Source organism: Phyllobates terribilis, unplaced genomic scaffold, assembly GCF_046119375.1.
Source record: "Phyllobates terribilis strain yellow unplaced genomic scaffold, ASM4611937v1 Scaffold_11__3_contigs__length_659146591, whole genome shotgun sequence".
Taxonomy (NCBI): Eukaryota; Metazoa; Chordata; class Amphibia; order Anura; family Dendrobatidae; genus Phyllobates; species Phyllobates terribilis.
Window position 1 is genome coordinate 93,750,364 of NW_027362771.1, and position 18,367 is coordinate 93,768,730.

At 38.5% G+C, this 18,367-nt stretch overlaps 1 protein-coding gene across 5 annotated transcripts in view; it reads left to right on the forward strand.

Moving 5' to 3' along the window:
- SLC26A2 (solute carrier family 26 member 2) overlaps positions 1-18,367 on the forward strand; it is a 116,988-nt gene that overhangs the window by 56,701 nt on the left and 41,920 nt on the right. The window contains exon 1 of one of the 5 annotated variants that reach the window (XM_073651349.1): positions 16,196-16,219. The exons of the other annotated variants lie outside the window; for them this stretch is intronic. The gene's annotated coding sequence lies outside the window, so the exon portion shown is untranslated. Of the gene's footprint in view, positions 1-16,195; positions 16,220-18,367 lie in introns of those variants that run through there. 5 annotated transcript variants of the gene reach the window in all.

Consider the following 18,367-nt stretch of genomic DNA (forward strand, 5'->3'; position numbering starts at 1 on the left):
TACCACCCTCGTCTTCCTTGATTGACAGCTCTAGCTTTACAGGAACCAGAGAAGTTTCATTAGGGCTACTAGGTAAACAGTTATTTTGTAGTTTCTTTAAAAAAAAAACTAAAAATGTAGCAATTATTATTCAGATTAATCCATTAGAGAGCAGTCTGTATACTGTTGCACTGGGTCTTAAACGTCTAGTATCAGGGTATAGACTACAGGAGTGGTCTCAACAACCTTCTCAAGGACCTAAGGCTGGACAGTGTCAGGACCCAGTGCAGTGGCTCCTGGATTTGAGCTAGAGCCAGAAGCAAAGAGGGCTGATAAATACACTCCTCAACCTTGAAAAAGCAACACCAAGAAGGAAAAGTCATGATATTATGGAAATCACAGGATCGATATACATATTAATGATATGTAAATGATGGAAAAATGGAAACTACATTTTCAAAACATTTCAATTTATTCAGCATCAAGTGTGACATCACGCCTTGGCATGCTATCAATGAAGTTATTAATGTTTGTCTGAGAAATGTTTTGCATGCCAAGCTGAAGGCACTTGAGTATGCAAATCATCAAAGCTACTTCTTCTTGATGTTGCAATTCCATTGTTGAGGAGTGTAGTTTGGTCTGGGGACTGAATATTTTTTTGCATGATTTGTGATCTGAATGAAGTTAGGGGTTTGACTTGGAGTCTGAAATGAATATAGGAGGTTGACGACTCTGAATATATGTAGTGGCTCTGATTATAAAACAGGAGACTGTCCGGGGATCTTGTGTTAGCATAGGGATCTAGTCTGATTAACTTTGAAGCCTAAAAATTGTTTTGATGGCCTGGGGTCTGAATAAATTTAGGGGTTTGATCTAGTTTCCCATTTTTGCCAGGACATGCTTCTCGAATAACAACCTGTGATATTTGAGAAGGGCTCCCCGAGGTTGAGATCTATTTAGACGTTACCCTTGCATGATTCAAAAAACATGCTCAGGGCTGTACAGATCAACATCTTATTAAACCAGTATCAAAGGTTATTCCAGGGTATATAACAAACTTCACAATTAAAAAGAATATGTCAGTAATATTTGCCATAGGCTAGCAGTACATTATAGAGCAGTGTAAAACATATCCATTAATACCTATTGTGCCACAATCTCGTGCCTCATTGTGCAAAAATTAATATTTTATTCCTATGCAAATTAGGCTTGAAGTGCACTTGTAGGTGTATCAGTGCACTTGCGGTCCTCGTCTCTTTTTAGATTCGCCCACTGGTGCCGCCCTCTGCTGTTTCTGCCTCTGTCTATGCTGCTAATCAAGTAGTGGAGGGCGGCGACTGCAGGGCGAAGCAAAGAGGAGCAAAGGACTGCAAGTGCACTGATATGCCCTCACATTTGCTAGCCTCTTTTGCATATGAATAAAATACAAATTTTAGCACTGGGGCACCAGATAGGGACACACAAGTATCCATGGAAATGTTTTACACTGTCCTATCCTGCAATACCTCAGTTGTCCTACGGCAAATATGAGTCAACTGTTATGACCGCAGCTACATTTACTGCACATTGCAGAAATTAATGTACATATTTTTGATTTTTCAATGTAATGTATTGCCAGAACCCAAACTTTTACTGACATACACATTACTTCCAGCCATTTACTAGCCAACCTCATACAATGACTCTTATTTGACCAATATGGTTAAATTAGTGTTATTGAGTGATTTGTGACTGAAATGTTTTAACTTTACTTCGGTTAAAACCAGTTGAGGACTAGGACAGTTTTGGCCTAAGGGACCAAAATATTGTTTTTTCCTCTGCATTATTCTGGTCATATCCTTTCTTTTCTTATTGGGTCTTATTTTTTTCAGGAATAGTTGTACTTTCTTGTAGTGCTACAGACCAAATGTGTCTAAACTAGTGTTTTGTGAATGATGTGTTATAAACCTTATTAAGTGTAACAATATTATGTTGGCTTATTGTGTCGGGATTTTTTACAGTTATGGTATGTTTAATAATTTTTTTGCATCATTATAATGGTATTTGCATTTATAATGATATTTGCATTATTATTGCTAAATTGTTATTACTGGCGCACACATGAATATTTTATGCAAAGAAGTTTTGAAAAAAATAATTTTGTTCCTTAGCTATGAGTAAACACTATTAACTTAAAAATTAAACTATAATTTAATAGTTAATAGTGCCGGCATGTTTGTCTGTACAGTATGTCCTGTTGTTGGCACAGACTTTGTATGGTTCAGTGCACTAAGACCCCGTTTTATGAAAGCAATTTTGACAGAATTCTGGTGTAAATTCCTTTGAAAAGTTGAAACATTTTTGCGCAACTCGGAGTTTTGCAAAATTTTCAACTTTTGCTAATTTTCTGCAGCTCCGCCAAAATGTGTAGAGCTGGGGATGCTGCGGTTGCTTGACGCCACAGCTTGTCTAATACATGTCAAGCGATGGTGTTCCATATGCCAGACATCTTACTCCAGTCACTTACTCCAGATGTCTGGCATTGCACAAGAAGGCACATGTCACTCATCATACACTTCTAATTCATGAAGAAGCACACGTCTCTCTGTGAATCAGGAGCATCTGACTCCACCACGCCCCCTCATCAAGACCGGCGAGAAACTCCCTGTTCTTGATGAATCAGGGCTAAAATCTCTAAGGGTCAATACTGCTGACTCATTTATACTCTATTTACAAGCGATTGGTGATTTTGTACATCTGTACTATACAGTGGATATATAAAAGTCTACATGCCCCTGATGAAATGCCAGTTTTTTTGTCATTTTAAAAAAAAAATCATTGAGAAGAATAATTCCAGAATTTTTTCCACCTTCAATGTCACCTATAATCTGTACAACTCAGTTGAAAGATAAACTGAAATATTTTTGGGTGGAAAAAGAAAAATAAAGAACTAAAATGATGTGGTTCCAAAAATATGCACACCCTTATACTAATACTTAGTTGAAGTAGCCTTTGAATTTATGAAAGCGTTCAGTCTTTTTGGGTAGAAGTCTATCAGCATGGCACATCTTGTATTGTCTGGAACAATTTGGCGGTAACCATATTCAGCTTAATAGGCTGCGGTAGTGAGTAGCTCCCCAAAACTGAAAGCAGCATGGTAGGATAGGTTGTAGAACCTGTAGTTGCTTTGGCAAAACCAAACTGGAAGAAGTCCCTATAATGGTTATGATCACTGTCCCACTTATTGGTCCACTCTGTCAGAGAAACAAGCTTTAATAAGTCTACTAAACTTGCAATGTCTATCTTTACAAGCTGCCGAGTGTCCACCTCTGTCAAAACAATTTATACAGCTCAATGTGTCTCTCTGTGTGTCTCCCGACATTAGATTTGTGCTGCTTGAACCACAAGTAGCATGAACAGACATTGGCAGCGTTATTTTATGTATTATTTTGTGATGTTTCAGAGAAAACATACTCATAAAAACCGCCCGGTGACTATGCGTCTCGGAGACAAATGCAAGGAAGATTCTCCGCTCCCCTAGACTGACATGTCTATCCCTATGTGTGCTTGTATAGTAATAAATCTGACAGTCTGGGCGAGCGGGGGCCGGGACCTGACTCAGACTACTCATCTGAGACTCATAGTCCCTGACCAACTGATCAGAGTATGTTTTCTCTGAAATGCAGTATTTCAGAATAAAACATTGTGTACATGGCTGCAATAGCGCAGCCAGTATTAATTCACACTGCCCGTGGTTCAGACAGCATGAATCTAATAACATGCACTCTTTATACATTACACAGTGCCCAATCAAATCAATAGATTTGTTTGTCTAATGTAGGACAGGTTTTTCATTTCATGAGACTCTCTTTATTACAATTTCCCTTTTTGGCCAAGAGATGAGAATCCTGAACAGAGGACCCTTCTCTATCTAACTCAGAAAGGTATACAGTATGAACCCAGACAATCCCTAGAATTCACTCAATTGTGCATTAGTTATGTTCTTCTGATGTTGTATAAATTGTATGAATATGATACTGTGGCCCCTTATGATAGTACAATCTATAAATGCGGTTGTACATCCCAGTGATAAGGAAAGTTTGGTTGTCTCCACCTGATATATATTTGCTGTAGAAAACATAAGGTTATGTCCACTGCAGATGCAATGCAAACGTGAAGAAGAGGTCAGTGCCTGAAAGTAGCTACTATTGAGTATTGAAAACACTGGTAGTATTTTCTTTTCTTTGTTAGTATAAACTATAAATAATGGTGTCAGTCTACATTCCAAGAGATGGATCTCACATCTACATGTAATCTAATAACTTTGAGGAATATTCCTGTAGAAATTATACATGCTACGGTTGTTTTTCAACCTCAAGACCTCAATGTCATTGTTGGTGGATACATTTCATGACATAATGTTTACTAAACAGTTTCTTCTATAAAATAAGACATCGCACACATTTTTCTTATCTTCTGCAAAATGACCACCACTCCCGAATATGGCTCTCCAGATAAGATGAATAGCACACTGGTAATGTACAATTTCTGAGAATGTACTACGCATTTGCAGAGATCATTTTCTCATCATTATGTCTATAAAGGGGTTGTCTGGGATTAACATATTGATATATCATAACCAGTTTCAAGACCGGGTCATTTTGTCCCATTCCTGACCAGGCTCATTTTCAAATATTTTAGGAAATGCGGTTTTAAGAGCTCTAAAATGTGTTCTTGTTTGGATATTCAAATACTTTTTTCATTTTTTTCCTGATGTGTTGGGACAAAGTTTTATTTCCTTTTCATATTCTTTTTTTTCCAATATTGAGCAAATTTTTGGTGGCAAAAAAAATGAAAGTTTGTTTGTTTTTAACATTTTTATATATTTTTTATGACCACAAAGGACCACTAAAATACATTTAAAGGTGAATTTTGTTCTCCTAATTGTAACAACTATTTTTATATAGCAGACACATATTTTATTTTTTCAATGGGGGAAGGAACTAGCAATGGCGATTCAAATTGGCAGTGGCTTATTTTTTATTTATAATTTATTTTATATTTGTTGAACATGTGTTTTTTATTTACCGTATTTCTTTCTGCTTTTTTTATTTATTCATCTATTTCACACATTGTACCTCCCATAAGGTCACAAAACACCATTGGGGGGCATTTCAACCCCTAAAGTTACAGGGTAAATTCAGCCTCCTGGATGAATTGCAGGGTGGATCTTAATCTATAAGGTCTCAGCACCCAGTGATCACATCACCACTGGGTCTGGAGTAGGAACCGCTGTTAGTGCTTCCTATACTATATACACAGTGGTGTTTCAGTGCTGTGTATTTAGCAATCAGGAAGGCAAAGATGGTCATAAACCATCTCTGCCTTCTCTAGGAGGAGTCTGGCTGTATCAGGCAGCTGGCTCCCTGCTCCTGCAGCTGCTTTCTCGTAATATATGGCCAGCCCAGATATTTTTACATCAATAAGTTTTTACAAAAAATGTACATTATTTAAATTTTTTATTTATGTAATTTAATGTATTCCATCTAGCTGTCACTAAGAAGTCACTTTAAATTTTATATTAACATTAAGGATGAAACACATGGCGGAGATTGTGTAGCTGCAAACTGAGGTAACTACACAATCTCACAATTGTGTGCTACCGTACTTCAGCACACAAAGTCACTATAATTAATTTTACAGACCCATACCACAGTCTGGTGTATTTACATAGATACATTTTCACTTTCTGCAGCTTGATATAGAAAATATTTTCATGGCTGTAGTTACATGTTGTGATTGTATGCCGCGCAATAGAGAAACATATTACAAAATTTGTTTCACTTGTAAAACTGTACGTGTAGTTTTGCCGCATGGCGCAGTTCTGCAATGTATGAGCCCAATCTTATACACATATGTACATGAAACCTTAGAGCTTATTGGACACCTTTCACATGGAAAACATTTTTACCAATGTTAGTGGTTATCTCTAGTTAACCCATTCCTGACCATAACGTACTTGTTATGTTCTGCTACCAAAGCTAAGGAAAGAGAGGAGATCTGTCCCTACTATAAGACTCAGCTGAATCCCTACGATGTAACAGGGAACCTGATCCTGTGATCAGACCTGCTAAAGTCCTAATCTAGTCTGTACAGAGACCTATAGATGTGAGGAGGGAATCCCTACAAGTACTAAGGACTGGGAGGAATATGGGACACCTCCTAACAGAAATAGTAGCAGACAGACGAACAAACAAAATAGATAGAACATAGAGGTCCGTAGACCAAGCAAACTAACAGAGCTAGATACAGAGCACAGGCTAGCTAGAAAGTAGATATACAATGAAGTCCAGCAAAGCCAGAAGGGCGGAGCAGGATTAAATAGGCCAACAAGGTCATGTGACCAGCAAAGGAAAAAAAACCTAACAGCAAGGTTCTAACAGTACTATTATGGGTGCCGGTGTATGGAGGGAAATCGGTAGCTGAAATCACTTCACGCAAGACATATTGCAGCAGTGTTACACAGCCAGCATCTGCCTCTAGCTGCAGCGACTGGAGCAAGCTCAAATAAATGCTTTTAAAGAGAACCTTTCACAAGGAAAAATGGGGTTAATATGCAGGTTAATAGCGTTAGTAACCTGCCCGGCGCCCGCACTTAGCCGAAAATTAACTCTATTTCCCCAGCAGCATTCCTTTTTCAGTCACGGGGATGGCACCGGCGCTGGTTCAGTCCAGCCCTGATTGACAATTGACCCCAATGTAGAGCCCGTGTCAGTCAAGGCCAGGGGTGCAGTTACAGGTGCCATTCTGTATACTCAGAGTGATGACTGAATTTGCGCCAGCACTGTCCCTGTGACTGAAACAGGAACGCCGCGTGGGAAATAAAGTTAATTTTCTCCCTGCAGCGTTCGGCTAAGTGCAGGCACTAGGAAGGTTAGTAACGCTATTAACCTGAGGATTAACCCTATATCTGCAGGTTAATAGCATTTTTCCTGGTGACAGGTTCCCTTTAACTTTTTAAATTGCACTGTAAATTTCTGAGAGTAGCATTTAAATCCTGTTCCTCTGCCTGGGCATCCATTCCCTGGCGTGATTGCGGAGTGCCAATGATATACATTGGTAGCCTTGGGTCTGCCATGATGGTGCTTCTGTGAAAACCAGCATATTATTATGGTCATATGCAGCAATTCTGCATTTTTAGTAATAGTAGTAGCAATTGAGCATTTACTGGATACAGCTAGTATTCACTAGTGCCTTGTTTGGCATTTATGTGTCATTGTTGTACAGTGATACAATCTTAAAATTACAAAGTGAACAACACTTTGATTACATGAGTAATATTTCAAGTATAATCATAGGCACACAGTATAAGTAATTGGAGTTATTAGAGACAAGATGAGCCAAGTATCTAGGACACACTGCATAAGCCACCATCCTCTCTCTAAGGCCATGGCTCCACTATTAGTATTTGGTCAGTATTTGGTCAGTATTTTTTCTCAGGGGTGGGAGCTAAAACCAGTGAGGAACAATCAGAGAAAAGGTATAATAGAAACAAGTGCACCAATTCTGCATTTATCACCCACTCCTGGTTTTGGCTCCCACTCCTGAGAAAAAATACTGACCAAATACTGATAGTGGGGCCGTGGCCTTACAAGCAAAACTGTAAGGGCTCATTCAGACATCCGTTTTTTTTATGCGAGTGCTATCCGTGATTTTCACAGATAGCACTCGTACCTATCGGATGATACTCGTACCTCATTCTGATCAAACTCTGATCAGAGAATGATCAGAATAATCAAACATCTGAATGAGCCCTTATACAGATTGAAGGCTTCTGAGTGTCTCATAGAAAATGCAGCTTTAAATTAAACAATGTATCCCAGAAACAGTAGAAAGTAAAGCAGGGCACAATGCCTGTAAATAAACGGCTGCTCGAAAGCACAATTGTCTTCCTTCTCAATTTTAATCATTTTGAACAATTAAAAAACTAAAGCATCTTGGAAAATAATTTTATTTCTAAAAATCCAATAAAATATTGTCAGTTTGAGTTTACTGATGCCATGTTCCCTGCATTAATATTTAGCTATAAGTACATCATGAAATATCCAAGTTTCTTTTAATGAAGCTTAAATCAGATGCCATTTACAAAGGTTCACTCATATGAAGTTCTGCATTTATGTTTACTTATGGAACTCCTAGTTATTTGGAGAATTGGGGGGGGGGGGTTGTACCTTGAACCCATTCAGAAAAGCCAAAACTTTCAAGGGCAGCCTCCTATAAGAAGAAATATATATAGCTACACCAGCACTTCCACCCTGATGCACACAGTTGCAGTAGTCGGCACACTACCTGCATAACATGCACATAAATTATATACAAAAAAAGGAAATTTGTGAACTGTGCTATTGTGTATTAAAGATACTAATGGAGATAGATACATGAGAATGTGGAAAACGTTCAGAAATCAATTGCCACTGAGTGACAAGATGGTTGGTTCCTACCTGGTTCTTTCCTGTGTGAATAAAGACTGGCAATATTGCCCGGTGATTCTTAGTGTCCACGATGCAGAAATGCTCCGGATTTTTCCTGAGCATTTCTGCATCTCCGTGGCAGAAAAAACGCATGTGGATTGTACATGCGTTTTTTCAGCCAGGGACAAGCTTTTGTCAAGCGTTTTGCACATGCGATTTCGCATGCGGGTTGTCAAGCGCTTTTCCAAGCGATTTTAGCATCACTTGGAAAAGTGCTTGACAACTTGGTCACACTATATAAATCCATGCAACCGGCATGGATTTATATAGTGTGACCAAGTTAAGTTAAAAAAAAGAGTAAAAATGGTAAAAAATAAAAAAAAAACATTATACTCACCTTCCGATGGCACCCGGTCTCCTTCTCCGGTGTCTTCGGCAGCTCGCGGTGGTTTATAAGGACATTCCATGACGTCATTTAGTCATGTGACAGGTCACTCGACCGCCGACGTCAGCGGTCGCGTGACCTGTCACATGACTAAATGACGCCATGGAAGGTCCTTTTACACCATCGCGAGCCACCGGGGAGCCAGGACGCACCGTACTGGAGACCTGGGGCTATCAGAAGGTGAGTATAATTTTTTTTTTATTTCAAATTCTATTTTTTACAGGTACTATGGTACCCGGGTCTGGATTAGTCTCCTCTTCTCCAGACCTGGGTACCATCCGCACAGTGAATCGCTTAATATCCGCATGTGCACTTGTAGTCATGCGGATATTAAGTGATTCAATGCAAGTCAATGGCGGCGAAAATGTCGCGATTACACAAAAATAATGGTAGTGCTGCGGATTTTTCCGCAATGATAATCCGCAGCGGAAATTTCCGCAGCATGTGCAAAGCACATGCGGATTATCATTGGGGAACATTGCACATCTTCTACCAAGCATTTTTTAAGCGTTTTCGCATCGGAATTGCCACTGTGGAAATGCTTAAAAAACGCATAGTGGGCACGCAGCCTTAATATAGTTCAAAAGTCCAAGAATCCCAATGTATCACTGATAGTATTACAGTCCACTTTAAGAAAAGAAAACTTTGCGTGAGTGTGTTTTGCTAAAGCACCCCGGTCTGTGACAGAATTTCCTGTGTGCTAAAAAAGAGATTATCATCTAACACTTTTTAAAGGCATAGTCCTTCTTTGTTTTCCATGTCGTACTATCAATGATATATTGGGTTTCTTTGACTTTTGGACTATGTAAAGAATCACAGGGCGATACCGCCAGTCTTTATTCACACATGTGGGAGCCAACCACCTTTTCACTCAGTGGCCATTGTTTTCTGAATATTTTTCATAGTCTCATGTGTCTATCTACATTAATTTCTTCAATACATAGTAGCACAGTTCCGCATATTTCTTTAGATTTTTTGCTTATATAAGAAGAGATGTAGGGAGATGAGCGTTCTCCTCACACACTAAAGTCTATACAGGTTGCAAAAATAGTCAAGTTTGCTTTCTGGTCTTCTCCATACCATACAAGGGCTTCAGTGGTAGTCACACACATACACCACCACCTATTTACCTCACCACCACCTATTTACCTAGCCACTCCTATTTGTTGGATTGCTGAACGATAGTGAGTGGTGTCCCAAATATTTAGAACATACAGTAGGGAAAATAAGTATTTGATACATTGACGGTTTTCCCACTTAGAAAGATGGAGAGGTCTGTAATTTTTATCGTAGGTACACTCCAACTGTGAGAGACAGAATCTAAACAGAAAATCACATTGTATTATTTTGTAGTATTTGATCACCTACCAACCAGCAAGAATTCTGGCTCTCACAAACCTGTTAGTTTTTCTTTAAGAAGCCATCCTAGTCTGCACTCATTACCTGTATTAATTGCACCTGTTTGAACTCTTTACCTGTATAAAAGACACCTGTCCACACACTCAATCATTCACACTCCAACCTCTCCATGATGGCCAAGACCAAAGAGCTGTCTAAGGACACCAGGAACAAAATTGTAGACCTGCACAAGGCTGGGATGGGCTACAGGACAAAAGGCAAGCAGCTTGGTGAGAAGGCAGCAACTGTTGGCAATAACTGTTGGCAGAAACACAAGATGACTGTCAATCTTCCTCGGTCTGAGGCTCCATGCAATATCTCGCCAAGTGGGGTAAGGATGATTTTGAGAAAGGGCAGAAATCAGCCCAGAACTATACGGGAAGACCTGGTCAGTGACCTGAAGAGAGCTGGTACACAATCTCAAACATTACCGTTAGTAAAACTCTATGTTGTCATAGACTAAAATCCTGCAGGGCACGCAAGATCTTCGTGTTCATGCCAGCACATTTCCAGGCCCGTTTGAAGTGCGCCATTGACCATATGGATGTTGCCGAAGAGGCTTGGGAGAAGGAAATGTGGTCAGATAAGACCAAAATAGAATGTATTAGTATCAGCTCCACTCACCGTGATTGGAGGAAGAAGAAGGATGAGTACAACCCAAAGAACACTGTTCCAACTGTGAAGCATGGTGGGGAAAATATCATACTTTTAGGGGTGCTTTTATGCAAAGGGGACAGGATGACTGCTCCGTATTGAAGGGAAGGTGGATGGGGTCATGTATTGCAAGATTCTGGCCAACAACCTCCTTCCCTCAGTGAGAGCATTGGAGATGGATCGTGGCTGGGTCTTCCAGCATGACAAAAATCCAAAATACACAGCCAGTGCAACTAAGGAGTGGCTCCGTAAGAAGCATTTTAAGGCCTTGGAATGGCTAAGCCAGTCTCCAGACCTGAACCCAATAGAAAATCTCTGGAGCTGAAGCTCAATGTTGCCCAGCGACAGTTCAGAAAATTGAAAGATCTAGAGAAGATATGTATGGAGGAGTGGGCCAGAACAGAGGTGTCTGACCTCTGTAATTGCAAACAAAGGTTTCTGTACCAAATATTAAGTTCAGTTTTTCTATTGTATCAAATACTTATTTCATGCAGTAAAATGCAAATTAAAGGGGGTATCCTTTTAAAACCAATAAGTTTGCAGTCACTCTGTGTGACTGCATACTGATGAATCCCTCCAGTGCACACACTGTGCACTGTAGGGATTCGCCGGTTTCAGACCTGCAACCGGAGGCTCGGCCTCACTCCATACACTTGTATGGAATGAGGCCACACCCCGTCTAGTGATGCGGACTACAGTGATGCAGATTACAGACCTCTCCATTCCTTGTAGGTGGGAAAACGTGCAAAACCGACAGTGTATCAAATACCGTACTTATTTTCCCCATTGTATGCTGTGAGGCCGTTGCAAGAAAAATGATGGTGTGTTTTTTTTATCAGGGAAGATATTTCTATTAATAATAACTATACTATTAAGTCTGGATTTTTCAGGTCAACAAGACAACCTTAAACTACTCAGTTAAAATATGGTAAAGTGGCTTGATATTAGTTACATTCCTAACAATGAAAAATTAGATATAGTTTCTTTAATTTCCTTATTTACAACCTTTAAACTACTGGCAGTCCCAGATGGCACATGATCTGCAGCTCCCAACAGTGTACCTGTAGTTGTCAGCATTAGTCAATATTGACTTAGGGCAGGGATGTCAAACTCAAATACACAGAGGGCCAAAATTAAAAGCTTGGACAAAGTCTCAGGCCAACTTTGATATTTCTTAAAAAAATGTCTATAATTGAGGAAGTTTTTTCTTATTATCCAATATAACGATTAACTTTTTCAAATGGAAACAAACTTAAAGGGGTTGTCCCACTAACAAAGTACATTTTAATTAATAGATCTTAGAATAAAATATTGGAATAATATGTTATGTAAGAGCAGTAAAAAGCATATAGCCCAATGGCCTAATTTAAATATGTAATAACAAAAGATAAAAAACCTTGAATAATACAGATAATAAAGTATGATGCAAACAAAAGTGCCTCCAAACACAGTATGATACCCCTCGCAGTGAATTCCTCCACAGAACCCTCCACATGCACGGTATTATGACCATACTGTACTCCCTCAATCCCCCAGACAAAGAATGGTGACCCCATCACAGTATGATTCTCCAACTGTAATCCCCACACAGCCCTCCATACAGTATAATGGCAACAAAAAGTGCTCCATACAGTATAATGGGCCCCACATTATGCTCCATACAGTATAACGGGGCCCTGCATTGCCTTCCATACAGTATAATGGCCCCACATAATGCTTCATACAATATAATGGCCCCACATAGTGCTCTATACAGTATAATTCACCCCACATAGTGCTCCATACAGTATAAAGGGCCCCATATAGTGCTCAATACGGTATAATGGCCCTACATAGTGCTCCATACAGTATGATAGCCCCACATACTGCTCCATGGCATATAATTGCTCCATATAGTGCTCCATACAGTATAAGGGCCTCACGTAGTGCTCCATACAGTATAAGGGCCTCACGTAGTGCTCCATACAGTATAAAGCGCCCCACATAGTGTTCCATGCTGTATAATGGCCTCACATAGTGCTACATGCAGTATAACGACTTCACATAGTGCTCCATACCGTATAATGGCCCCACATAGTGCACTATACAGTATAATGCGCCCCACATAGTGCTCCTTACAGTACAATGGGTTCACATACACTGTGTTCCAAATTATTATGCAAATAATATTTTCTCAGATTTTCCCAAATTACCTATATGAATTGCAGTCATTGTAATTTTCCAGTCAAATAACTATTAGAGTACAATTGAAAGGTTTTTGTACAAACTGCCTATGATAACAGTATATTTTTAAAAAAATAAAAAACTCAAACTGCACTCAAAATGCATGTTCCAAATTATTATGCACAGCAGAGTTTTCAACCTTTTCATTTTAATAAACAACAAAAAAATGGTAATTTTTGTAATTATAAGCATTAGCAGGTTATTACAAACTGAAATCAAACAGTTTTCAACTCAAAACTTTATTCTAGGTGATGTTACATTTGCACATAGGACCCCTTGTTCGAAAGGAGCTTCTGAACTCTCTCGTCCATTGAATTTGTCAGGTTCTGGATGGTTTCTGCTTTAATTGTTTTGCATGAGGACAGAATACCCTCCCAGAGCTGTTGCTTAGATGTAAACTGCGCCATCATAGACACTCCTATTGATGATGCTCCAGAGGTTCTGAATGGGGTTGAGGTCAGGGGAGCATGGGGGCCACACCATAAGTTTGTCCCCTTTTATGCCCATAGCAGCCAGAGATGCAGATGTGTTATGTGCAGCATGAGTCTTCACATTTCAAAAAGTTATTGCCTCACACCACTAAAGTGACATTAATTTCACCAGAGTAGAAATAGTACAATGTTTGTTAAGTAGAGCTTTCACTAATATTACCACCTACCCCACGTACTCCTTGAACACGAAGCCTATTCCCCCTTCCACCACGACCTTGCTTTTGCCCACTCATGTTGGATGTATTCTTCCCCTCTTGTAACCAGCTGTTTCACAACAGACCTGTCATTCACCTGTCACTAAAATACCAATCAGTATTTATTTGCTGATATAGTGTGTCTGTAACACACTAGTAGCACAAAGAATTTAGATTTTCAAATGTGGACTCCAGGCTGCAGCAAAAATATGAACACAAACTATTTCTATGCACAAATGTGGGCCTTGTTTCAGGACCATGCTATCAGCAGAAAGAATTTAGATTTTCAAATGTGGACTCCTGCCTGGCCAAAAATATTACCAGCACAAAATGTTTATCTACTGAAATGTGGCCTTGTTTAAGGGCCACACTATTAGCTGAAAGAATTTAGATTTTCATATGTGGACTCCTGCTTGACTAAAAATATTACTAGCACAAAATATTTATATACTGAAATGTGGCCTTGTTTCAGGAACATGCTATTAGCAGAAAGAATTCACATTTTCAAATATGGACTCCTGCCTGGCCATAAATTTTACCAGCACAAACTATTTCTATGCACAAATGTGGCCTTGTTTCAGGACCATGCTGTTAGCAGAAAGAATTTGGATTTTAAAATGTGAACTCCTGCCTGGCCAAAAATATTCCCAGCACAATATATTTATATAGTGAAATGTGGCCTTGTTTCAAGACCACACTATCAACAGAAAGAATTTAGATTTTCCAATGTGGACTCCTGCCTGGCCAAAAATATTACCAGCACAAAATATTTATTTAGTGAAATGTGGCCTTGTTTCAGTACCACGCTATTAATAGAAAGAATTTAGATCTTCAAATGTGGACTCCTGCCTGCCCACAAATTTTACCAGCACAAAATATTTATATATTGAAATTTGGACTTGTTTCAGGACCAAACTATTAGCAGAATGTGGACTCGGCCAAAAATATTACCAGCACAAAATATTTCTATGCACAAATGTGACCTTGTTTCAGGACCACGCTATCAGCAGAAAGAATTTAGATTTTCAAATGTGGACTCCTGCTTTGCCAAAAATATTACCAGCACAAAATATTTATATACTGAAATGTGGCCTTCTTTCAGGACCAAGCTATTAGCAGAAAGAATTTACATTTTCAAATGTGGACTCCTGCCTGGCCAAAAATATTACCAGTATAAAATATTTATATAGTGAAATGTGGCCTTGTTTCAGGACTACACTATTAACAGAAATAATTTAGATTTTCAAATGTGGACTCCTGCTTGGCCAAAAATATTACCAGCACAAAATATTTATATACTGAAATGTGGCCATGTTTCAGGGCCACTCTATTAGCTGAAAGAATTTAGATTTTCAAATGTGGACTACTGCTTGGCCAAAAATATTACCAGCACAAAATATTTATATACTGAAATGTGGCCTTATTTCAGGACCAAGCTATTAGCAGAAAGAATTTACATTTTCAAATGTGGACTTGGCAAAAAATATTACCAGCACAAAATATTTCTATGCACCAATGTGGCTCTGTTTCAGAACTACGCTATCAGCAGAAAGAATTTAGATTTTCAAATGTGGACTCCTGCCTGGCCAAAAATTTTACCAGCACAAAATATTTCTATGCACAAATTTGGCCTAGTTTCAGGACCACACTATCAGCAGAAAGAATTAAAATTTTCAAATGTGGACTCCTGCCTGGCCAAAAATATTTCCAGCACAAAATATTTCTATGCACAAATGTGGCCGTGATTCAGGACCACGCTAGTAGCACAAAAAATTTAGACTTTCAAATGTGGACACCTGTCTAGAGCACAATATTACAATATTAGCAGCACAACAGAGTTCTATGCTGAAATGTGGCCTGGTGTCTCTGCACCACACAATTAGCAAAAAGGATTGATCTGCTGGAAGGTCGATTTTACAGCCACACAGGATCCTATCTATCTAAACTATCTGACTGACAAGCAACCGCCTAGCTAACTATCTCACTATCAAGTAGCAGCAGGAGCAGCCTCTTGCATCTTGCATCTGGATGTTGTGGATGGTTTCTGCGCCCTGATTGGCTGCCGGAATCTCCACGCATTAAGTTAAGAAAAAAAAAATTAAGAATAACAGTCCGCAGTTCCTCTGACCTCTTCCCACACTCCCCCCCTTTCAAACACATCTCCCCTGCTCATCATACAGCACCACTATCCTAGCTAAAGTCCTGAAAAAAACATTAGTGGAAACGCGATCATTTACCACACTTTAGCCGAATTTTGAGTAAAAATACTCGGAGGTCCGAACAAGAATCCAAATTTGCAATGTTCGTGCCGACTTTGAGACTGGCGAATGTTTTCCGAACAAGTTCACTCATCTCTAGTCCTGTGTGTCAAACCCATGGAGAAAGGTAATTAGATAAAAATTGGATACTGTTCTGCTAAACAGATAGTGGACAGACATGGAAGAAACAAAAAAGGGGACGCACAATAATAAATATATCAATGTTAATTATAACAAGAACACTATATCAGCAAATTGTAGGTCTTTTTGTTACCCCTTTTTATGTTTCACATGCATGATTGTTAGCTGAAATGCTAGGTCTGTGGTGGTAACTATTTGTAATATTATAAACTAACACTTTTTAATAGAAAGAGATTGTTGTATTATTTATGTTCTATATGTAAGACCTAAAGCCCTAACGCTAAATTTGTGGTTTTAGTTAGTAGAAAAACTACAAATTGTTATTTACTCTATTTATAGCGAGGTATTGATCACAAATACCTGTTTGTAAATTTGAATTACCATGATTTTTGAAGGGATTATCTGAACATTACTTTATACATGCCATTCTTATTGATATATTTATCATTGCATGTCCCCTTTTTAGTTTCTTCCATGTCTGTCCACTAGTTGTTTAGTGTGACAGGAACCAATTTTTATCTGATATTCTTCTCATCTTTGTTTTGTTTCCATTTTTGTGACACTTCAATATAGGATACATTAAGGTCTCCTGGAATCATCACTTCTCTTAGTTCAATGTGAGAGTTCTTCAAATATGAATCTTTGTTAAGCCATTTATGGTGGCTAGTTGATAGAGAATAACTATTTTCTGCCAGGTTTGCTTGTAATTTACAATTTTTCTCTGAGGGCCCCAATAGTGGAGCACCCTGGGATAAAATTAGATGTGGAGGGATTAAAAGCATTCATTGCATTCATAGATTATACTGTATAACAAACCATTAAGACCTCTACCTTCTTGCTATCTTACACTTTAGATTTCCACCTAATTATACATTTTCTTTCCTTTTACTTTTTCATCCAATATTTGTAAATGAATGTTCCTAAGTAAAGATTATCCTGAGATGACCAGAATTATTTTTATGAATAAACATTACAGAGTCAGAAAAAGGCCTTACTGTCTATATGCCAGAGACGTAGAGCCTCAGTTCATGTAGGCCTATCATGTGAAGTTGGCATAAAATGCAGGCAATACTAATAGTCAGAAATAGAGGTGTAATTCAAGGCAAACCGATGTACAAATAGATTTCCTCTTAGACTTTCCAACCATGAAATTCAAAATAAAAGACTATTCAATGTAAGAATGGAAAGCATTAGGATAATGATAAGGAGAAATATTGCAATCTATACGGTGTGTATCAATACAATAAAAAAACTCACCATAAGATCATCACCTCATTGAGAACACCGGTATTTATCTAGACTATTACATTTCTTTTTATACTAGTGTTATGCTTTATAAACCTTTGCAGTTGGTCAGATTTTTGCATAACTAAGCCCCCTGCTACATACCATGCACCTTTCACATTCCCATTTCTTGCTCCTGATTGTGCTTTTGGTTATTGGGGTGTAAGAGTGGTGAACTGTACTATTGTGTTCCCACCCCTGAAGACACAAATTGCGTTATCTATTATAATGTGAATAGTGTCATGTGGTTTTAGATATATTCTGTCATGTATAGTGTGGAACAAGTATAGCTTAAGATTTAGGACATAAAGTAATAACTATAAGGTAAGATAGACTCTGGTAAGCATTACAAGTATAAAATGTTTAATGTACAGTACAGACCTAAAGTTTGGACACACCTTCTCATTTAAAGATTTTTCTGTATTTTCATGACTATGAAAATTGTACATTCACACTGAAGGCATCAAAACTATGAATTAACACATGTGGAATTATATACTTAACAAAAAAGTGTGAAACAACTGAAAATATGCCTTATATTCTAGGCTCTTCAAAGTAGCCACCTTTTGCTTCAAGAGGTAGTCACCGGAAATGGTTTTCACTTCACTGGTGTGCCCTGTCAGTTTAGTAAGTGGGATTTCTTGCCTTATAAATTGGGTTTGGACCATCAGTTGTGTTGTGCCGAAGTCTGGTGGATACACAGCTGATATTCCTACTGAATAGACTGTTAGAATTTGTATTGTGGTAAGAAAAAAGCAGCTAAGTAAAGAAAAACGAGTGGCCATCATTACTTTAAGAAATGAAGGTCAGTCAGTGCAAAAAATTGGGAAAACTTTGAAAGTGTCCTCAA